Below are 25,203 nucleotides of genomic sequence, written 5' to 3'. Positions count from 1 at the left end.
CACTGGAGCATGTGCATGTAGTTCAAATTTTAATTATGCACATAAAATAAATTGAAAGCTCAGTTAATGCATAAAAATGTCCAAACGAACCCCAAAAATCACAAAAAATCACACAACACTCCTGTTGTTCTATGTTGACACGAGAAAATAATTTGAAAGCAATAAGAGGCAATGGATATTGTTTCGTCCACAAAGGTGGGACGTTCCCTACCGAAAACCTGCATGCTTGTTGTGAGAAGCTCCGGTTTGTGAGAAGCATATACCCAAACCTGCCCCAAATGGGACAAAATTTGTACCACGGCATGTTGATGCCGCTCCATGATAGCATGCCAAGTTTCATGAATTTCAGACGAGTTTTGGATTTACAAGAATTTAAAAACCAGGCATCTCAATGTTTTGCCGGCAATCAACGGTGACCCGGTGTTTGAAATTCATTCCCATTTCTTGCATGGGACCTAAGCATGCACCCAAGGACACAGATTTGATTTTTCAACCAATTTATAGGCACGGGAGCATGTGCATGTAGTTCAAATTTGAATTATGCACATAAACTGCATTGAAGACTCAGTTAATGCATAAAAATGTCCAAACGAACCCTAAAAAATCACACAACACTCCTGTTGTTCTATGTTGACAGGAGAAAATAATTTGAAAGCAATAAGAGGCAATGGATATTGTTTCGTCCACAAAGGTGGGATGTTCCCTACCGTAAATCATCATGCTTGTTGTGAGAAGCTCCGGTTTGTGAGAAGCATATACCCAAACCTGCCCCAAATGGGACAAAATTTGTACCACGGCATTGTGATGGCGCTGCATGATAGCATGCCAAGTTTCATGAATTTCAGACGAGTTTTGGATTTACTAGAATTTAAAAACCAGGCATCTCAATGTTTTGCCGGCAATCAACGGTGCCCTGGTGTTTGAAATTCATTCCCATTTCTTGCATGGCACCGAAGCATGCACCCAAGGACACAGATTTGATTTTTCAACCAATTTATATGCACTAGAGCATGTGCATTTAGTTCAAATTTGAATTGTTCACCTGAAATGCATTGAAAACTCAGTTAATGCATAAAAATGTGCAAGCGAACCCCAAAAAATCACAAAAAATCACACAACACTCCTGTTGTTCTAGGTTGACACGAGAAAAAAATTGAAAGCAATAAGACGTAATGGATATCATTTCGTCCACAACGGTGGATGTTCCCTACCGAAAACCATCATGCTTGTTGTGAGAAGCTCAGGTTTGTGATAAGCATATACCCAAACCTGCCCCAAATGGAACAAAATTTGTACCATGGCATGTTGATGGCGCTCCATGATTGCATGCCAAGTTTCATGAATTTCAGACGAGTTTTGGATTTACTAGAATTTAAAAACCAGGCATCTCAATGTTTTGCCGGCAATCAACGGTGACCCGGTGTTTGAATTTCATTCCCATTTCTTGCATGGGACCTAAGCATGCACCCAAGGTCACAAATTTTATTTTTCAACCAATTTATAGGCACTGGACATGTGCATGTAGTTCAAATTTTAATTATGCACATAAAATAAATTGAAAGCTCAGTTAATGCATAAAAATGTCCAAACGAACCCCAAAAATCACAAAAAATCACACAACACTCCTGTTGTTCTATGTTGACACGAGAAAATAATTTGAAAGCAATAAGAGGCAATGGATATTGTTTCGTCCACAAAGGTGGGACGTTCCCTACCGAAAACCATCATGCTTGTTGTGAGAAGCTCCGGTTTGTGAGAAGCATATACCCAAACCTGCCCCAAATGGGACAAAATTTGTACCACGGCATGTTGATGCCGCTACATGATAGCATGCCAAGTTTCATGAATTTCAGACGAGTTTTGGATTTACTAGAATTTAAAAACCAGGCATCTCAATGTTTTGCCGGCAATCAACGGTGACCCGGTGTTTGAAATTCATTCCCATTTCTTGCATGGGACCTAAGCATGCACCCAAGCACACAGATTTGATTTTTCAACCAATTTATAGGCACGGGAGCATGTGCATGTAGTTCAAATTTGAATTATGCACATAAACTGCATTGAAGACTCAGTTAATGCATAAAAATGTCCAAACGAACCCTGAAAAATCACACAACACTCCTGTTGTTCTATGTTGACAGGAGAAAATAATTTGAAAGCAATAAGAGGCAATGGATATTGTTTCGTCCACAAAGGTGGGATGTTCCCTACCGTAAATCATCATGCTTGTTGTGAGAAGCTCCGGTTTGTGAGAAGCATATACCCAAACCTGCCCCAAATGGGACAAAATTTGTACCACGGCAATGTGATGCCGCTGCATGATAGCATGCCAAGTTCCATGAATTTCAGACGAGTTTTGGATTTACTAGAATTAAAAAACCAGGCATCTCAATGTTTTGCCGGTAATCAACGGTGCCCCGGTGTTTGAAATTCATTCCCATTTCTTGCATGGCACCGAAGCATGCACCCAAGGACACAGATTTGATTTTTCAACCAATTTATATGCACTAGACCATGTGCATGTAGTTCAAATTTGAATTGTTCACCTGAAATGCATTGAAAACTCAGTTAATGCATAAAAATGTGCAAGCAAACCCCAAAAAATCACACAACACTCCTGTTGTTCTATGTTGACACGAGAAAAAAATTGAAAGCAATAAGACGTAATGGATATCATTTCGTCCACAACGGTGGATGTTCCCTACCGAAAACCATCATGCTTGTTGTGAGAAGCTCAGGTTTGTGATAAGCATATACCCAAACCTGCCCCAAATGGAACAAAATTTGTACCACGGCATGTTGATGGCGCTCCATGATTGCATGCCAAGTTTCATGAATTTCAGACGAGTTTCGGATTTACTAGAATTTAAAAACCAGGCATCTCAATGTTTTGCCGGCAATCAACGGTGACCCGGTGTTTGAATTTCATTCCCATTTCTTGCATGGGACCTAAGCATGCACCCAAGGACACAGATTTTATTTTTCAACCAATTTATAGGCACTGGAGCATGTGCATGTAGTTCAAATTTTAATTATGCACATAAAATAAATTGAAAGCTCAGTTAATGCATAAAAATGTCCAAACGAACCCCGAAAAATCACAAAAAATCACACAACACTCTTGTTGTTCTATGTTGACACGAGAAAATAATTTGAAAGCAATAAGAGGCAATGGATATTATTTCGTCCACAAAGGTGGGACGTTCCCTACCGAAAACCAGCATGCTTGTTGTGAGAAGCTCCGGTTTGTGAGAAGCATATACCCAAACCTACCCCAAATGGGACAAAATTTGTACCACGGCATGTTGATGCCACTCCATGATAGCATGCCAAGTTTCATGAATTTCAGACGAGTTTTGGATTTACTAGAATTTAAAAACCAGGCATCTCAATGTTTTGCCGGCAATCAACGGTGACCCGGTGTTTGAAATTCATTCCCATTTCTTGCATGGGACCTAAGCATGCACCCAAGCACACAGATTTGATTTTTCAACCAATTTATAGGCACGGGAGCATGTGCATGTAGTTCAAATTTGAATTATGCACATAAACTGCATTGAAGACTCAGTTAATGCATAAAAATGTCCAAACGAACCCTGAAAAATCACACAACACTCCTGTTGTTCTATGTTGACAGGAGAAAATAATTTGAAAGCAATAAGAGGCAATGGATATTGTTTCGTCCACAAAGGTGGGATGTTCCCTACCGTAAATCATCATGCTTGTTGTGAGAAGCTCCGGTTTGTGAGAAGCATATACCCAAACCTGCCCCAAATGGGACAAAATTTGTACCACGGCAATGTGATGCCGCTGCATGATAGCATGCCAAGTTCCATGAATTTCAGACGAGTTTTGGATTTACTAGAATTTAAAAACCAGGCATCTCAATGTTTTGCCGGCAATCAACGGTGCCCCGGTGTTTGAAATTCATTCCCATTTCTTGCATGGGACCTAAGCATGCACCCAAGCACACAGATTTGATTTTTCAACCAATTTATAGGCACGGGAGCATGTGCATGTAGTTCAAATTTGAATTATGCACATAAACTGCATTGAAGACTCAGTTAATGCATAAAAATGTCCAAACGAACCCTGAAAAATTACACAACACTCCTGTTGTTCTATGTTGACAGGAGAAAATAATTTGAAAGCAATAAGAGGCAATGGATATTGTTTCGTCCACAAAGGTGGGATGTTCCCTACCGTAAATCATCATGCTTGTTGTGAGAAGCTCCGGTTTGTGAGAAGCATATACCCAAACCTGCCCCAAATGGGACAAAATTTGTACCACGGCAATGTGATGCCGCTGCATGATAGCATGCCAAGTTCCATGAATTTCAGACGAGTTTTGGATTTACTAGAATTTAAAAACCAGGCATCTCAATGTTTTGCCGGCAATCAACGGTGCCCCGGTGTTTGAAATTCATTCCCATTTCTTGCATGGCACCGAAGCATGCACCCAAGGACACAGATTTGATTTTTCAACCAATTTATATGCACTAGAGCATGTGCATGTAGTTCAAATTTGAATTGTTCACCTGAAATGCATTGAAAACTCAGTTAATGCATAAAAATGTGCAAGCGAACCCCAAAAAATCACAAAAAATCACACAACACTCCTGTTGTTCTATGTTGACACGAGAAAAAAATTGAAAGCAATAAGACGTAATGGATATCATTTCGTCCACAACGGTGGACGTTCCCTACCGAAAACCATCATGCTTGTTGTGAGAAGCTCAGGTTTGTGATAAGCATATACCCAAACCTGCCCCAAATGGAACAAAATTTGTACCATGGCCTGTTGATGGCGCTCCATGATTGCATGCCAAGTTTCATGAATTTCAGACGAGTTTCGGATTTACTAGAATTTAAAAACAAGGCATCTCAATGTTTTGCCGGCAATCAACGGTGACCCGGTGTTTGAATTTCATTCCCATTTCTTGCATGGGACCTAAGCATGCACCCAAGGACACAGATTTTATTTTTCAACCAATTATAGGCACTGGAGCATGTGCACGTAGTTCAAATTTTAATTATGCACATAAAATAAATTGAAAGCTCAGTTAATGCATAAAAATGTCCAAACGAACCCCGAAAAATCACAAAAAATCACACAACACTCCTGTTGTTCTATGTTGACACGAGAAAATAATTTGAAAGCAATAAGAGGCAATGGATATTGTTTCGTCCACAAAGGTGGGACGTTCCCTACCGAAAACCATCATGCTTGTTGTGAGAAGCTCCGGTTTGTGAGAAGCATATACCCAAACCTGCCCCAAATGAGACAAAATTTGTACCACGGCATGTTGATGCCGCTACATGATAGCATGCCAAGTTTCATGAATTTCAGACGAGTTTTGGATTTACTAGAATTTAAAAACCAGGCATCTCAATGTTTTGCCGGCAATCAACGGCGCCCCGGTGTTTGAAATTCATTCCCATTTCTTGCATGGGACCTAAGCATGCACCCAAGGACACAAATTTGATTTTTCAAGCAATTTATATGCACTGGAGCATGTGCATGTAGTTCAAGTTTGAATTATGCACATAAAATAAATTGAAAACTCAGTTAATGCATAAAAATGTCCAAACGAACCCCGAAAAATCACAAAAAATCACAAAACACTCTTGTTGTTCTACGTTGACACGAGAAAATAATTTGAAAGCAATAAGAGGCAATGGATATTGTTTCGTCCACAAAGGTGGGACGTTCCTTACCGAAACCATCATGCTTGTTGTGAGAACCTCCGGTTTGTGAGAAGCATATACCCAAACCTGCCCCAAATGGGACAAAATTTGTACCACGGCAATGTGATGCCGCTGCATGATAGCATGCCAAGTTCCATGAATTTCAGACGAGTTTTGGATTTACTAGAATTTAAAAACCAGGCATCTCAATGTTTTGCCGGCAATCAACGGTGCCCCAGTGTTTGAAATTCATTCCCATTTCTTGCATGGCACCGAAGCATGCACCCAAGGACACAGATTTGATTTTTCAACCAATTTATATGCACTAGAGCATGTGCATGTAGTTCAAATTTGAATTGTTCACCTGAAATGCATTGAAAACTCAGTTAATGCATAAAAATGTGCAAGCGAACCCCAAAAAATCACAAAAAATCACACAACACTCCTGTTGTTCTAGGTTGACACGAGAAAAAAATTGAAAGCAATAAGACGTAATGGATATCATTTCGTCCACAACGGTGGATGTTCCCTAACGAAAACCATCATGCTTGTTGTGAGAAGCTCAGGTTTGTGATAAGCATATACCCAAACCTGCCCCAAATGGAACAAAATTTGTACCATGGCATGTTGATGGCGCTCCATGATTGCATGCCAAGTTTCATGAATTTCAGACGAGTTTCGGATTTACTAGAATTTAAAAACAAGGCATCTCAATGTTTTGCCGGCAATCAACGGTGACCCGGTGTTTGAATTTCATTCCCATTTCTTGCATGGGACCTAAGCATGCACCCAAGGACACAGATTTTATTTTTCAACCAATTTATAGGCACTGGAGCATGTGCATGTAGTTCAAATTTTAATTATGCACATAAAATAAATTGAAAGCTCAGTTAATGCATAAAAATGTCCAAACGAACCCCGAAAAATCACAAAAAATCACACAACACTCCTGTTGTTCTATGTTGACACGAGAAAATAATTTGAAAGCAATAAGAGGCAATGGATATTGTTTCTTCCACAAAGGTGGGACGTTCCCTACCGAAAACCATCATGCTTGTTGTGAGAAGCTCCGGTTTGTGAGAAGCATATACCTAAACCTGCCCCAAATGGGACAAAATTTGTACCACGGCATGTTGATGAGGCTACATGATAGCATGCCAAGTTTCATGAATTTCAGACGAGTTTTGAATTTACTAGAATTTAAAAACCAGGCATCTCAATGTTTTGCCGGCAATCAACGGTGACCCGGTGTTTGAAATTCATTCCCATTTCTTGCATGGGACCTAAGCATGCACCCAAGCACACAGATTTGATTTTTCAACCAATTTATAGGCACGGGAGCATGTGCATGTAGTTCAAATTTGAATTATGCACATAAACTGCATTGAAGCCTCAGTTAATGCATAAAAATGTCCAAACGAACCCTGAAAAATCACACAACACTCCTGTTGTTCTATGTTGACAGGAGAAAATAATTTGAAAGCAATAAGAGGCAATGGATATTGTTTCGTCCACAAAGGTGGGATGTTCCCTACCGTAAATCATCATGCTTGTTGTGAGAAGCTCCGGTTTGTGAGAAGCATATACCCAAACCTGCCCCAAATGGGACAAAATTTGTACCACGGCAATGTGATGCCGCTGCATGATAGCATGCCAAGTTTCATGAATTTCAGACGAGTTTTGGATTTACTAGAATTTAAAAACCAGGCATCTCAATGTTTTGCCGGCAATCAACGGTGCCCTGGTGTTTGAAATTCATTCCCATTTCTTGCATGGCACCGAAGCATGCACCCAAGGACACAGATTTGATTTTTCAACCAATTTATATGCACTAGAGCATGTGCATTTAGTTCAAATTTGAATTGTTCACCTGAAATGCATTGAAAACTCAGTTAATGCATAAAAATGTGCAAGCGAACCCCAAAAAATCACAAAAAATCACACAACACTCCTGTTGTTCTAGGTTGACACGAGAAAAAAATTGAAAGCAATAAGACGTAATGGATATCATTTCGTCCACAACGGTGGATGTTCCCTACCGAAAACCATCATGCTTGTTGTGAGAAGCTCAGGTTTGTGATAAGCATATACCCAAACCTGCCCCAAATGGAACAAAATTTGTACCATGGCATGTTGATGGCGCTCCATGATTGCATGCCAAGTTTCATGAATTTCAGACGAGTTTTGGATTTACTAGAATTTAAAAACCAGGCATCTCAATGTTTTGCCGGCAATCAACGGTGACCCGGTGTTTGAATTTCATTCCCATTTCTTGCATGGGACCTAAGCATGCACCCAAGGACACAGATTTTATTTTTCAACCAATTTATAGGCACTGGACATGTGCATGTAGTTCAAATTTTAATTATGCACATAAAATAAATTGACAGCTCAGTTAATGCATAAAAATGTCCAAACGAACCCCGAAAAATCACAAAAAATCACACAACACTCCTGTTGTTCTATGTTGACACGAGAAAATAATTTGAAAGCAATAAGAGGCAATGGATATTGTTTCGTCCACAAAGGTGGGACGTTCCCTACCGAAAACCATCATGCTTGTTGTGAGAAGCTCCGGTTTGTGAGAAGCATATACCCAAACCTGCCCCAAATGGGACAAAATTTGTACCACGGCATGTTGATGCCGCTACATGATAGCATGCCAAGTTTCATGAATTTCAGACGAGTTTTGGATTTACTAGAATTTAAAAACCAGGCATCTCAATGTTTTGCCAGCAATCAACGGTGACCCGGTGTTTGAAATTCATTCCCATTTCTTGCATGGGACCTAAGCATGCACCCAAGCACACAGATTTGATTTTTCAACCAATTTATAGGCACGGGAGCATGTGCATGTAGTTCAAATTTGAATTATGCACATAAACTGCATTGAAGACTCAGTTAATGCATAAAAATGTCCAAACGAACCCTGAAAAATCACACAACACTCCTGTTGTTCTATGTTGACAGGAGAAAATAATTTGAAAGCAATAAGAGGCAATGGATATTGTTTCGTCCACAAAGGTGGGATGTTCCCTACCGTAAATCATCATGCTTATTGTGAGAAGCTCCGGTTTGTGAGAAGCATATACCCAAACCTGCCCCAAATGGGACAAAATTTGTACCACGGCAATGTGATGCCGCTGCATGATAGCATGCCAAGTTCCATGAATTTCAGACGAGTTTTGGATTTACTAGAATTTAAAAACCAGGCATCTCAATGTTTTGCCGGTAATCAACGGTGCCCCGGTGTTTGAAATTCATTCCCATTTCTTGCATGGCACCGAAGCATGCACCCAAGGACACAGATTTGATTTTTCAACCAATTTATATGCACTAGAGCATGTGCATGTAGTTCAAATTTGAATTGTTCACCTGAAATGCATTGAAAACTCAGTTAATGCATAAAAATGTGCAAGCGAACCCCAAAAAATCACACAACACTCCTGTTGTTCTATGTTGACACGAGAAAAAAATTGAAAGCAATAAGACGTAATGGATATCATTTCGTCCACAACGGTGGATGTTCCCTACCGAAAACCATCATGCTTGTTGTGAGAAGCTCAGGTTTGTGATAAGCATATACCCAAACCTGCCCCAAATGGAACAAAATTTGTACCACGGCATGTTGATGGCGCTCCATGATTGCATGCCAAGTTTCATGAATTTCAGACGAGTTTCGGATTTACTAGAATTTAAAAACCAGGCATCTCAATGTTTTGCCGGCAATCAATGGTGACCCGGTGTTTGAATTTCATTCCCATTTCTTGCATGGGACCTAAGCATGCACCCAAGGACACAGATTTTATTTTTCAACCAATTTATAGGCACTGGAGCATGTGCATGTAGTTCAAATTTTAATTATGCACATATAATAAATTGAAAGCTCAGTTAATGCATAAAAATGTCTAAACGAACCCCGAAAAATCACAAAAAATCACACAACACTCTTGTTGTTCTATGTTGACACGAGAAAATAATTTGAAAGCAATAAGAGGCAATGGATATTGTTTCGTCCACAAAGGTGGGACGTTCCCTACCGAAAACCAGCATGCTTGTTGTGAGAAGCTCCGGTTTGTGAGAAGCATATACCCAAACCTGCCCCAAATGGGACAAAATTTGTACCACGGCATGTTGATGCCACTCCATGATAGCATGCCAAGTTTCATGAATTTCAAACGAGTTTTGGATTTACTAGAATTTAAAAACCAGGCATCTCAATGTGTTGCCGGCAATCAACGGCGACCCGGCGTTTGCAATTCATTCCCATTTCTTGTATGGGACCTAAGCATGCACCCAAGGACACAGATTTAATTTTTCAACCAACTTATAGGCACGGGAGCATGTGCATGTAGTTCAAATTTGAATTATGCACATAAACTGCATTGAAGACTCAGTTAATGCATAAAAATGTCCAAACGAACCCTGAAAAATCACACAACACTCCTGTTGTTCTATGTTGACAGGAGAAAATAATTTGAAAGCAATAAGAGGCAATGGATATTGTTTCGTCCACAAAGGTGGGATGTTCCCTACCGTAAATCATCATGCTTGTTGTGAGAAGCTCCGGTTTGTGGGAAGCATATAACCAAACCTGCCCCAAATGGGACAAAATTTGTACCACGGCAATGTGATGCCGCTGCATGATAGCATGCCAAGTTTCATGAATTTCAGACGAGTTTTGGATTTACTAGAATTTAAAAACCAGGCATCTCAATGTTTTGCCGGCAATCAACGGTGCCCCGGTGTTTGAAATTCATTCCCATTTCTTGCATGGCACCGAAGCATGCACCCAAGGACACAGATTTGATTTTTCAACCAATTTATATGCACTAGAGCATGTGCATGTAGTTCAAATTTGAATTGTTCACCTGAAATGCATTGAAAACTCAGTTAATGCATAAAAATGTGCAAGCGAACCCCAAAAAATCACAAAATATCACACAACACTCCTGTTGTTCTATGTTGACACGAGAAAAAAATTGAAAGCAATAAGACGTAATGGATATCATTTCGTCCACAATGATGGATGTTCCCTACCGAAAACCATCATGCTTGTTGTGAGAAGCTCAGGTTTGTGATAAGCATATACCCAAACCTGCCCCAAATGGAACAAAATTTGTACCACGGCATGTTGATGGCGCTCCATGATTGCATGCCAAGTTTCATGAATTTCAGACGAGTTTCGGATTTACTAGAATTTAAAAACCAGGCATCTCAATGTTTTGCCGGCTATCAACGGTGACCCGGTGTTTGAATTTCATTCCCATTTCTTGAATGGGACCTAAGCATGCACCCAAGGACACAGATTTTATTCTTCAACCAATTTATAGGCACTGGAGCATGTGCATGTAGTTCAAATTTTAATTATGCACATAAAATAAATTGAAAGCTCAGTTAATGCATAAAAATGTCCAAACGAACCCCGAAAAATCACAAAAAATCACACAACACTCCTGTTGTTCTATGTTGACACGAGAAAATAATTTGAAAGCAATAAGAGGCAATGGATATTGTTTCGTCCACAAAGGTGGGACGTTCCCTACCGAAAACCAGCATGCTTGTTGTGAGAAGCTCCGGTTTGTGAGAAGCATATACCCAAACCTGCCCCAAATGGGACAAAATTTGTACCACGGCATGTTGATGCCGCTCCATGATAGCATGCCAAGTTTCATGAATTTCAGACGAGTTTTGGATTTACTTGAATTTAAAAACAAGGCATCTCAATGTTTTGCCGGCAATCAACGGTGCCCCGGTGTTTGAAATTCATTCCCATTTCTTGCATGGGACCGAAGCATGACCCTAAGGACACATATTTGATTTTTCAACAAATTTATATGCACTAGAGCATGTGCATGTAGTTCAAATTTGAATTGTTCACCTGAAATGCATTAAAAACTCAGTTAATGCATAAAAATGTGCAAGCGAACCCCGAAAAATCACAAAAAATCACGCAACACTCCTGTTGTTCTATGTTGACACGAGAAAAAAATTGAAAGCAATAAGACGTAATGGATATCATTTCGTCCACAACGGTGGGCGTTCCCTACCGAAAACCATCATGCTTGTTGTGAGAAGCTCAGGTTTGTGAGAAGCATATACCCAAACCTGCCCCGAATGGGACAAAATTTGTACCACGACATGTTGATGCCGCTCCATGATTACATGCCAAGTTTCATGAATTTCAGACGAGTTTTGGATTTACTAGAATTTAAAAACCAGGCATCTCAATGTTTTGCCGGCAATCAACGGTGACCCAGTGTTTGAATTTCATTCCCATTTCTTGCATGGGACCTAAGCATGCACCCAAGGACACAGATTTTATTTTTCAACCAATTTATAGGCACTGGAGCATGTGCATGTAGTTCAAATTTTAATTATGCACATAAAATAAATTGAAAGCTCAGTTAATGCATAAAAATGTCCAAACGAACCACGAAAAATCACACAACACTCCTGTCGTTCTATGTTGACACGAGAAAATAATTTGAAAGCAATAAGAGGCAATGGATATTGTTTCGTCCACAAAGGTGGGACGTTCCCTACCGAAAACCATCATGCTTCTTGTGAGAAGCTCCGGTTTGTGAGAAGCATATACCCAAACCTGCCCCAAATGGGACAAAATTTGTACCACGGCATGTTGATGCCGCTACATGATAGCATGCCAAGTTTCTTGAATTTCAGACGAGTTTTGATTTACTAGAATTTAAAAACAAGGCATCTCAATGTTTTGCCGGCAATCAACGGTGACCCGGTGTTTGAAATTCATTCCCATTTCTAGCATGGGACCTAAGCATGCACCCAAGGACACAGATTTGATTTTTCAACCAATTTATAGGCACGGGAGCATGTGCATGTAGTTCAAATTTGAATTATGCACATCAACTGCATTGAAGACTCAGTTAATGCATAAAAATGTCCAAACGAACCCTAAAAAATCACACAACACTCCTGTTGTCCTATGATGACAGGAGAAAATAATTTGAAAGCAATAAGAGGCAATGGATATTGTTTCATCCACAAAGGTGGGATGTTCCCTACCGTAAATCATCATGCTTGTTGTGAGAAGCTCCGGTTTGTGAGAAGCATATACCCAAACCTGCCCCAAATGGGACAAAATTTGTACCACGGCAATGTGATGCCGCTGCATGATAGCATGCCAAGTTTCATGAATTTCAGACAAGTTTTGGATTTACTAGAATTTAAAAACCAGGCATCTCAATGTTTTGCCGGCAATCAACGGTGCCCCGGTGTTTGAAATTCATTCCCATTTCTTGCGTGGCACCGAAGCATGCACCCAAGGACACAAATTTGATTTTTCAACCAATTTATATGCACTAGAGCATGTGCATGTAGTTCAAATTTGAATTGTTCACCTGAAATGCATTGAAAACTCAGTTAATGCATAAAAATGTGCAAGCGAACCCCAAAAAATCACAAAAAATCACACAACACTCCTGTTGTTCTATGTTGACACGAGAAAAAAATTGAAAGCAATAAGACGTAATGGATATCATTTCGTCCACAACGGTGGATGTTCCCTACCGAAAACCATCATGCTTGTTGTGAGAAGCTCAGGTTTGTGATAAGCATATACCCAAACCTGCCCCAAATGGAACAAAATTTGTACCACGGCATGTTGATGGCGCTCCATGATTGCATGCCAAGTTTCATGAATTTCAGACGAGTTTCGGATTTACTAGAATTTAAAAACCAGGCATCTAAATGTTTTGCCGGCAATCAACGGTGACCCGGTGTTTGAATTTCATTCCCATTTCTTGCATGGGACCAAAGCATGCACCCAAGGACACAGATTTTATTTTTCAACCAATTTATAGGCACTGGAGCATGTGCATGTAGTTCAAATTTTAATTATGCACATAAAATAAATTTAAATCTCAGTTAATGCATAAAAATGTCCAAACGAACCCCGAAAAATCACAAAAAATCACACAACACTCCTGTTGTTCTATGTTGACACGAGAAAATAATTTGAAAGCAATAAGAGGCAATGGATATTGTTTCGTCCACAAGACGTTCCCTACCGAAAACCAGCATGCTTGTTGTGAGAAGCTCCGGTTTGTGAGACGCATATACCCAAACCTGCCCCAAATGGGACAAAATTTGTACCACGGCATGTTGATGCCGCTCCATGATAGCATGCGAAGTTTCATGAATTTCAGACGAGTTTTGGATTTACTAGAATTTAAAAACCAGGCATCTCAATGTTTTGCCAGCAATCAACGGTGACCCGGTGTTTGAAATTCATTCCCATTTCTTGCATGGGACCTAAGCATGCACCCAAGGACACAGATTTGATTTTTCAACCAATTTATAGGCACGGGAGCATGTGCATGTAGTTCGAATTTGAATTATGCACATAAATTGCATTGAAGACTCAGTTAATGCATAAAAATGTCCAAACGAACCCTGAAAAATCACACAACACTCCTGTTGTTCTATGTTGACACGAGAAAATAATTTGAAAGCAATAAGAGGCAATGGATATTGTTTCGTCCACAAAGGTGGGACGTTCCCTACCGAAAACCTGCATGCTTGTTGTGAGAAGCTCCGGTTTGTGAGAAGCATATACCCAAACCTGCCCCAAATGGGACAAAATTTGTACCACGGCATGTTGATGCCGCTCCATGATAGCATGCCAAGTTTCATGAATTTCAGACGAGTTTTGGATTTACTAGAATTTAAAAACCAGGCATCTCAATGTTTTGCCGGCAATCAATGGTGACCCGGTGTTTGAAATTCATTCCCATTTCTTGCATGGGACCTAAGCATGCACCCAAGGACACAGATTTGATTTTTCAACCAATTTATAGGCACGGGAGCATGTGCATGTAGTTCAAATTTGAATTATGCACATAAACAGCATTGAAGACTCAGTTAATGCATAAAAATGTCCAAACGAACCCTAAAAAATCACACAACACTCCTGTTGTTCTATGTTGACAGGAGAAAATAATTTGAAAGCAATAAGAGGCAATGGATATTGTTTCGTCCACAAAGGTGGGATGTTCCCTACCGTAAATCATCATGCTTGTTGTGAGAAGCTCCGGTTTGTGTGAAGCATATACCCAAACCTGCCCCAAATGGGACAAAATTTGTACCACGGCATTGTGATGGCGCTGCATGATAGCATGCCAAGTTTCATGAATTTCAGACGAGTTTTGGATGTACTAGAATTTAAAAACCAGGCATCTCAATGTTTTGCCGGCAATCAACGGTGCCCTGGTGTTTGAAATTCATTCCCATTTCTTGCATGGCACCGAAGCATGCACCCAAGGACACAGATTTGATTTTTCAACCAATTTATATGCACTAGAGCATGTGCATGTAGTTCAAATTTGAATTGTTCACCTAAAATGCATTGAAAACTCAGTTAATGCATAAAAATGTGCAAGCGAACCCCAAAAAATCACAAAAAATCACACAACACTCCTGTTGTTCTATGTTGACACGAAAAAAAAATTGAAAGCAATAAGACGTAATGGATATCATTTCGTCCACAACGGTGGATGTTCCCTACCGAAAACCATCATGCTTGTTGTGAGAAGCTCAGGTTTGTGATAAGCATATACCCAAACCTGCCCCAAATGGAACAAAATTTGTACCACGGCATGTTGATGGCGCTCCATGATTGCATGCCAAGTTTCATGAATTTCAGACGAGTTTCGGATTTACTAGAATTTAAAAACCAGGCATCTCAATGTTTTGCCGGCAATCAACGGTGACCCGGTGTTTGAATTTCATTCCCATTTCTTGCATGGGACCTAAGCATGCACCCAAGGACACAGATTTTATTTTTCAACCAATTTATAGGCACTGGAGCATGTGCATGTAGTTCAAATTTTAATTATGCACATAAAATAAATTGACAGCTCAGTTAATGCATAAAAATGTCCAAACGAACCCCGAAAAATCACAAAAAATCACACAACACTCCTGTTGTTCTATGTTGACACGAGAAAATAATTTGAAAGCAATAAGAGGCAATGGATATTGTTTCGTCCACAAAGGTGGGACGTTCCCTACCGAAAACCAGCATGCTTGTTGTGAGAAGCTCCGGTTTGTGAGAAGCATATACCCAAACCTGCCCAAAATGGGACAAAATTTGTACCACGGCATGTTGATGCCGCTCCATGATAGCATGCCAAGTTTCATGAATTTCAGACGAGTTTTGGATTTACTAGAATTTAAAAACCAGGCATCTCAATGTTTTGCCGGCAATCAACGGTGACCCGGTGTTTGAAATTCATTCCCATTTCTTGCATGGGACCTAAGCATGCACCCAAGGACACAGATTTGATTTTTCAACCAATTTATAGGCACGGGAGCATGTGCATGTAGTTCAAATTTGAATTATGCACATAAACTGCATTGAAGACTCAGTTAATGCATAAAAATGTCCAAACGAACCCTAAAAAATCACACAACACTCCTGTTGTTCTATGTTGACAGGAGAAAATAATTTGAAAGCAATAAGAGGCAATGGATATTGTTTCATCCACAAAGGTGGGATGTTCCCTACCGTAAATCATCATGCTTGTTGTGAGAAGCTCCGGTTTGTGAGAAGCATATACCCAAACCTGCCCCAAATGGGACAAAATTTGTACCACGGCATTGTGATGGCGCTGCATGATAGCATGCCAAGTTTCATGAATTTCAGACGAGTTTTGGATTTACTAGAATTTAAAAACCAGGCATCTCAATGTTTTGCCGGCAATCAACGGTGCCCTGGTGTTTGAAATTCATTCCCATTTCTTGCATGGCACCGAAGCATGCACCCAAGGACACAGATTTGATTTTTCAACCAATTTATATGCACTAGAGCATGTGCATGTAGTTCAAATTTGAATTGTTCACCTAAAATGCATTGAAAACTCAGTTAATGCATAAAAATGTGCAAGCGAACCCCAAAAAATCACAAAAAATCACACAACACTCCTGTTGTTCTATGTTGACACGAGAAAAAAATTGAAAGCAATAAGACGTAATGGATATCATTTCGTCCACAACGGTGGATGTTCCCTACCGAAAACCATCATGCTTGTTGTGAGAAGCTCAGGTTTGTGATAAGCATATACCCAAACCTGCCCCAAATGGAACAAAATTTGTACCACGGCATGTTGATGGCGCTCCATGATTGCATGCCAAGTTTCATGAATTTCAGACGAGTTTCGGATTTACTACAATTTAAAAACCAGGCATCTCAATGTTTTGCCGGCAATCAACGGTGACCCGGTGTTTGAATTTCATTCCCATTTCTTGCATGGGACCTAAGCATGCACCCAAGGACACAGATTTTATTTTTCAACCAATTTATAGGCACTGGAGCATGTGCATGTAGTTCAAATTTTAATTATGCACATAAAATAAATTGACAGCTCAGTTAATGCATAAAAATGTCCAAACGAACCCCGAAAAATCACAAAAAATCACACAACACTCCTGTTGTTCTATGTTGACACGAGAAAATAATTTGAAAGCAATAAGAGGCAATGGATATTGTTTCGTCCACAAAGGTGGGACGTTCCCTACCGAAAACCAGCATGCTTGTTGTGAGAAGCTCCGGTTTGTGAGAAGCATATACCCAAACCTGCCCCAAATGGGACAAAATTTGTACCACGGCATGTTGATGCCGCTCCATGATAGCATGCCAAGTTTCATGAATTTCAGACGAGTTTTGGATTTACTTGAATTTAAAAACCAGGCATCTCAATGTTTTGCCGGCAATCAACGGTGCCCCGGTGTTTGAAATTCATTCCCATTTCTTGCATGGGACCGAAGCATGCACCTAAGGACACAGATTTGATTTTTCAACCAATTTATATGCACTAGAGCATGTGCATGTAGTTCAAATTTGAATTGTTCACCTGAAATGCATTGAAAACTCAGTTAATGCATAAAAATGTGCAAGCGAAACCCAAAAATCACAAAAAATCACACAACACTCCTGTTGTTCTATGTTGACACGAGAAAAAAATTGAAAGCAATAAGACGTAATGGATATCATTTCGTCCACAACGGTGGGCGTTCCCTACCGAAAACCATCATGCTTGTTGTGAGAAGCTCAGGTTTGTGAGAAGCATATACCCAAACCTGCCCCAAATGGGACAAAATTTGTACCACGGCATGTTGATGCCGCTCCATGATAGCATGCCAAGTTTCATGAATTTCACACGAGTTTTGGATTTACTAGAATTTAAAAACCAGGCATCTCAATGTTTTGCCGGCAATCAACGGTGACCCGGTGTTTGAATTTCATTCCCATTTCTTGCATGGGACCTAAGCATGCACCCAAGGACACAGATTTTATTTTTCAACCAATTTATAGGCACTGGAGCATGTGCATGTAGTTCAAATCTGAATTATGCACATAAAATAAATTGAAAACTTAGTTAATGCATAAAATGTCCAAACGAACCCCGAAAAATCACAAAAAATCACACAACACTCCTGTTGTTCTATGTTGACATGAGAAAATAATTTGAAAGCAAGAAGAGGCAATGGATATTGTTTCGTCCACAAAGGTGGGACGTTCCCTACCGAAAACCATCATGCTTGTTCTGAGAAGCTACGGTTTGTGAGAAGCATATACCCAAACCTTCCCCAAATGGGACAAAATTTGTACCACGGCATGTTGATGCCGCTCCATGATAGCATGCCAAGTTTCATGAATTTCAGACGAGTTTTGCATTTACTTGAATTTAAAAACCAGGCATCTCAATGTTTTGTCGGCAATCAACGGTGCCCCGGTGTTTGAAATTCATTCCCATTTCTTGCATGGGACCGAAGCATGCACCCAAGGACACAGATTTGATTTTTCAACCAATTTGTATGCACTAGAGCATGTGCATGTAGTTCAAATTTGAATTGTTCACCTGAAATGCATTGAAAACTCAGTTAATGCATAAAAATGTGCAAGCGAACCCCGAAAAATCACAAAAAATCACACAACACTCCTGTTGTTCTATGTTGATGCGAGAAAAAAATTGAAAGCAATAAGACATAATGGATATCGTTTCGTCCACAACGGTGGACGTTCCCTACCGAAAACCATCATGCTTGTTGTGAGAAGCTAAGGCTTGTGAGAAGCATATACCCAAACCTGCCCCAAATGGGACAAAATTGGTACCACGGCATGTTGATGCCGCTCCATGATTGCATGCCAAGTTTCTTGAATTTCAGACGAGTTTCAGATTTACTAGAATTTAAAAACCAGGCATCTCAATGTTTTGCCGGCAATCAACGGTGACCCGGTGTTTGAATTTCATTCCTATTTCTTGCATGGGACCTAAGCATGCACCCAAGGACACATATTTTATTTTCCAACCAATTTATAGGCATTGGAGCATGTGCATGTAGTTCAAATTTGAATTATGCACATAAAATAAATTGAAAACTCAGTTAATGCATAAAAATGGCCGAACGAACCCCGAAAAATCACACAACACTCCTGTTGTTCTATGTTGACGCGAGAAAATAATTTGAAAGCAATAAGAGGCAATGGATATTGTTTCGTCCACAAAGGTGGGACGTTCCCTACCGAAAACCATCATGCTTGTTGTGAGAAGCTCCGGTTTGTGAGAAGCATATACCCAAACCTGCCCCAAATGGGACAAAATTTGTACCACGGCATGTTGATGCCGCTCCATGATAGCATGCCAAGTTTCATGAATTACAGACGAGTTTTGGATTCACTTGAATTTGAAAACCAGGCATCTCAATGTTTTGCCGGCAATCAACGGTGCCCCGGTGTTTGAAATTCATTCCCATTTCTTGCATGGGACCGAAGCATGCACCTAAGGACACAGATTTGATTTTCCAACCAATTTATATGCACTAGAGCATGTGCATGCAGTTCAAATTTGAATTGTTCACCTGAAATGCATTGAAAACTCAGTTAATGCATAAAAATGTGCAAGCGAACCCCAAAAATCACAAAAAATGACACAACACTCCTGTTGTTCTATGTTGACACGAGAAAAAAATTGAAAGCACTAAGACGTAATGGATATCATTTCGTCCACAACGGTGGACGTTCCCTACCGAAAGCCATCATGCTTGTTGTGAGAAGCTCATGTTTGTGAGAAGGATATACACAAACCTGCCCCAAATGGGACAAAATTTGTACCACGGCATGTTGATGCCGCTCCATGATTGCATGCCAAGTTTCATGAATTTCAGACGAGTTTTGGATTTACTAGAATTTAAAAACCAGGCATCTCAATGTTTTGCCGGCAATCAACGGTGACCCGGTGTTTGAATTTCATTCCCATTTCTTGCATGGGACCTAAGTATGCCCCCAAGGACACAGATTTTATTTTTCAACCAATTTATAGGCACTGGAGCATGTGCATGTAGTTCAAATTTGAATTATGCACATAAAATAAATTGAAAACTCAGTTAATGCATAAAAATGTCCAAACGAACCTCGAAAAATCACAAAAAATCACACAACACTCCTGTTGTTCTATGTTGACACAAGAAAATAATTTGAAAGCAATAAGAGGCAATGGATATTGTTTCGTCCACAAAGGTGGTACGTTCCCTACCGAAGACCATCATGCTTGTTCTGAGAAGCTCCGGTTTGTGAGAAGCATATACCCAAAACTGCCCCAAATGGGACAAAATTTGTACCACGGCATATTGATGCCGCTCCATGATAGCATGCCAAGTTTCATGAATTTCAGACGAGTTTTGGATATACTTGAATTTAAAAACTAGGCATCTCAATGTTTTGCCGGCAATCAACGGTACCCCGGTGTTTGAAATTCATTCCCATTTCTTGCATGGGACCTAAGCATTCATCCAAGGACACAGATTTGATTTTTCAACCAATTTATATGCACTAGAGCATGTGCATGTAGTTGAAATTTGAATTGTTCACCTAAAATGCATTGAAAACTCAGTTAGTGCATAAAAATATGCAAGCGAACCCCGAAAAATCACAAAAAATCACACAAACTCCTGTTGTTCTATGTTGACACGAGAAAAAAATTGAAAGCAATAAGGAGTAATGGATATCGTTTCGTACACAACGGTGGACGTTCCCTACCAAAAACCATCATGCTTGTTGTGAGAAGCTCAGGTTTGTGATAAGCATATACCCAAACCTGCCCCAAATGGAACAAAATTTGTACCACGGCATGTTGATGGCGCTCCATGATTGCATGCCAAGTTTCATGAATTTCAGACGAGTTTCGGATTTACTAGAATTTAAAAACCAGGCATCTCAATGTTTTGCCGGCAATCAACGGTGACCCGGTGTTTGAATTTCATTCCCATTTCTTGCATGGGACCTAAGCATGCACCCAAGGACACAGATTTTATTTTTCAACCAATTTATAGGCACTGGAGCATGTGCATGTAGTTCAAATTTTAATTATGCACATAAAATAAATTGACAGCTCAGTTAATGCATAAAAATGTCCAAACGAACCCCGAAAAATCACAAAAAATCACACAACACTCCTGTTGTTCTATGTTGACACGAGAAAATAATTTGAAAGCAATAAGAGGCAATGGATATTGTTTCGTCCACAAAGGTGGGACGTTCCCTACCGAAAACCAGCATGCTTGTTGTGAGAAGCTCCGGTTTGTGAGAAGCATATACCCAAACCTGCCCCAAATGGGACAAAAAATTTACCATGGCATGTTGATGCCGCTCCATGATAGCATGCCAAGTTTCATGAATTTCAGACGAGTTTTGGATTTACTACAATTTAAAAACCGGGCATCTCCATGTTTTGCCGGCAATCAACGGTGCCCCGGTGGTTGAAATTCATTCCTATTTCTTGCATGGGACCGCAACATGCACCCAAGGACACAGATTTGATTTTTGAACCAATTTATATGCATTGGAGCATGTGCATGTAGTTCAAATTTGAATTTTGCACATAAAATGCATTGAAAACTCAGTTAATGCATAAAAATGTCCAAACGAACCACGAAAAATCACAAAAAATCACACAACACCCCTGTTGTTCTATGTTGACACAAGAAAATAATTTGAAAGCAATAAGAGGCAATGGATATTGTTTCGTCCACAAAGGTGGGACGTTCCCTACCGAAAACCATCTTTCTTGTTGTGAGAAGCTCCGGTATGTGAGAAGCATATACCCAAACCTGCCCCAAATGGGACAAAATTTGTACCACGGCATGTTGATGCCGCTCCATGATAGCATGCCAAGTTTCATGTATTTCAGACGAGTTTTGGATTTACTAGAATTTAAAAACCAGGCATCTCAATGTTTTGTCGGATATCAACGGTGCCCCGGTGTTTGAAATTCACTCCCATTTCTTGCATGGGACCGAAGCATGCACCCAAGGACACAGATTTGATTTTTCAACCAATTTATATGCACTGGAGCATGTGCACGTAGTTCAAATTTGAATTGTTCAACTGAAATGCATTGAAAACTCAGTTAATGCATAAAAATGTGCAAACGAACCCCCAAAAATCACAAAAAATTACACAACACTCCTGTTGTTCTATGTTGACACGAGAAAAAAATTGAAAGCAATAAGACGCAATGGATATCGTTTCATCCACAACGGTGGACGTTCCCTACCGAAAACCATCATGCTTGTTGTGAGAAGCTCAGGTTTGTGAGAAGCATATACCCCAACGTGCCCCAAATGGGACAAATTTTGTACCACGGCATGTTGATGCCGCACCATGATAGCCTGCCAAGTTTCATGAATTTCAGACGAGTTTTGGATTTTCTAGAATTTCAAAACCAGGCATCTCAATGTTTTGTCGAAAATCAACGGTGCCCCGGTGTTTAAAATTCATTCCCTTCTTGCATGGGACCTAAGCATGCACCCAAGGACACAGATTTGATTTTTCAACCAATTTATATGCACTGGAGCAAGTGCATGTAGTTCAAATTTGAATTATGCACATAAAATGCATTGAAAACACAGTTGATGCATAAAAATGTCCAAACGGACCCCGAAAAATCACAAAAAGTCACACAACATTCCTGTTGTTCTATGTTGACATGAGAAAATAATTTGAAAGCAATAAGCGGCAATGGATATTGTTTCATCCACAAAGGTGGGACGTTCCCTACCGAAAACCATCATGCTTGTTGTGAGAAGCTCCGGTTTGTGAGAAGCATATACCCAAACCTGCCCCAAATGGGACAAAATTTATACCACGGCATGTTGATGCCGCTCCATGATTGCATGCCAAGTTTCATGAATTTCGGACGAGTTTTGGATTTACTAGAATTTAAAAACCAGGCATCTCAATGTTTTGCCGGCAATCAACGGTGCCCCGGTGTTTGAAATTCATTCACATTTCTTGCATGGGACCTAAGCATGCACCAAAGGACATAGATTTGATTTTTCGACCAATTTATATGCACTGGAGCATGTGCATGTAGTTCAAATTTGAATTATGCACATAAAATGCATCGAAAACTCAGTTAATGCATAAAAATGTCCAAACGAACCCCGAAAAATCACAAAAAGTCACACAACACTCCTGTTGTTCTATGTTGACATGAGAAAATCATTTGAAAGCAATAAGAGGCAATGGATATTGTTTCGACCACAAAGGTGGGACGTTCCCTACCTAAAACCATCATGCTTGTTGTGAGAAGCTCCGGTTTGTGAGAAGCATATACCCAAACCTGTCCCAAATGGGACAAAATTTGTACCACGGCACGTTGATTCCGCTCCATGATAGCATGCCAAGTTTCATGAATTTCAGAAGAGTTTTGGATTTACTAGAATTTAAAAACCAGGCATCTTAGTGGTTTGCCGGCAATCAACGGCGCCCCGGTGTTTGAAATTCATTCACATTTCTGGCATGGGACCTAAGCATGCACCCAAGGACACAGATTTGATTTTTCAACCAATTTATATGGACTTGAGCATGTGCATGTAGTTCAAATTTTAATTATGCACACAAAATGCATTGAAAACTCAGTTAGTGCATAAAAATGTCCAAACGAACCCCGAAAAATCACAAAAAATCACACAACACTCCTGTTGTTCTATGTTGAGACGAGAAAATAATTTCAAAGCAATAAGAGGCAATGGATATTGTTTCGTCCACAAAGGTGGGACGTTCCCTACCGAAAACCATCATGCTTGTCGTAAGAAGCTCCGGTTTATGAGAAGCATATACCCAAACCTGCCCCAAATTGGACAAAATTTGTACCACGACATGTTGATGCCGCTCCATGATAGCTTGCCAAGTTTCATGAATTTCAGACGAGTTTTGGATTTACTAGAATTTAAAAACCAGGCATCTCAATGTTTTGCTGGCAATCAACGGTGCCCCGGTGTTTGAAATTCACTCCCATTTCTTGCATGGGACCGAAGCATGCACCCAAGGACACAGATTTGATTTTTCAACCAATTTATATGCACTAGAGCATGTGCACGTAGTTCAAATTTGAATTGTTCACCTGAAATGCATTGAAAACTCAGTTAATTCATAAAAATGTGCAAACGAACCCCCAAAAATCACAAAAAATTACACAACGCTCCTGTTGTTCTATGTTGACACGGGAAAAAAATTGAAAGCAATAAGACGCAATGGATATCGTTTCATCCACAACGGTGGACGTTCCCTACCGAAAACCATCATGCTTGTTGTGAGAAGCTCAGGTTTGTGAGAAGCATATACTCAAACCTGCCCCAAATGGGACAAATTTTGTACCACGGCATGTTGATGCCGCACCATGATAGCCTGCCAAGTTTCATGAATTTCAGACGAGTTTTGGATTTTCTAGAATTTAAAAACCAGGCATCTCAATGTTTTGTCGGAAATCAACGGTGCCCCGGTGTTTAAAATTCATTCCCTTCTTGCATGGGACCTAAGCATGCACCCAAGGACACAGGTTTGATTTTTCAACCAATTTATATGCACTGGAGCAAGTGCATGTAGTTCAAATTTGAATTATGCACATAAAATGCATTGAAAACTCAGTTGATGCATAAAAATGTCCAAACGGACCCCGAAAAATCACAAAAAGTCACACAACACTCCTGTTGTTCTATGTTGACATGAGAAAATAATTTGAAAGCAATAAGCGGCAATGGATATTGTTTCGTCCACATAGGTGGGACGTTCCCAATCAAAAACCATCATGCTTGTTGTGAGAAGCTCCGGTTTGTGAGAAGCATATACCCAAACCTGCCCCAAATGGGACAAAATTTATACCACGGCATGTTGATGCCGCTCCATGATTGCATGCCAAGTTTCATGAATTTCGGACGAGTTTTGGATTTACTAGAATTTAAAAACCAGGCATCTCAATGTTTTGCCGGCAATCAACGGTGCCCCGGTGTTTGAAATTCATTCACATTTCTTGCATGGGACCTAAGCATGCACCAAAGGACATAGATTTGATTTTTCGACCAATTTATATGCACTGGAGCATGTGCATGTAGTTCAAATTTGAATTATGCACATAAAATGCATCGAAAACTCAGTTAATGCATAAAAATGTCCAAACGAACCCCGAAAAATCACAAAAA

The sequence above is a fragment of the Triticum aestivum genome, chromosome 4D (genome assembly GCF_018294505.1).
Source record: "Triticum aestivum cultivar Chinese Spring chromosome 4D, IWGSC CS RefSeq v2.1, whole genome shotgun sequence".
NCBI lineage: Eukaryota > Viridiplantae > Streptophyta > Magnoliopsida > Poales > Poaceae > Triticum > Triticum aestivum.
Note: the sequence above shows the minus strand (reverse complement) of the source record.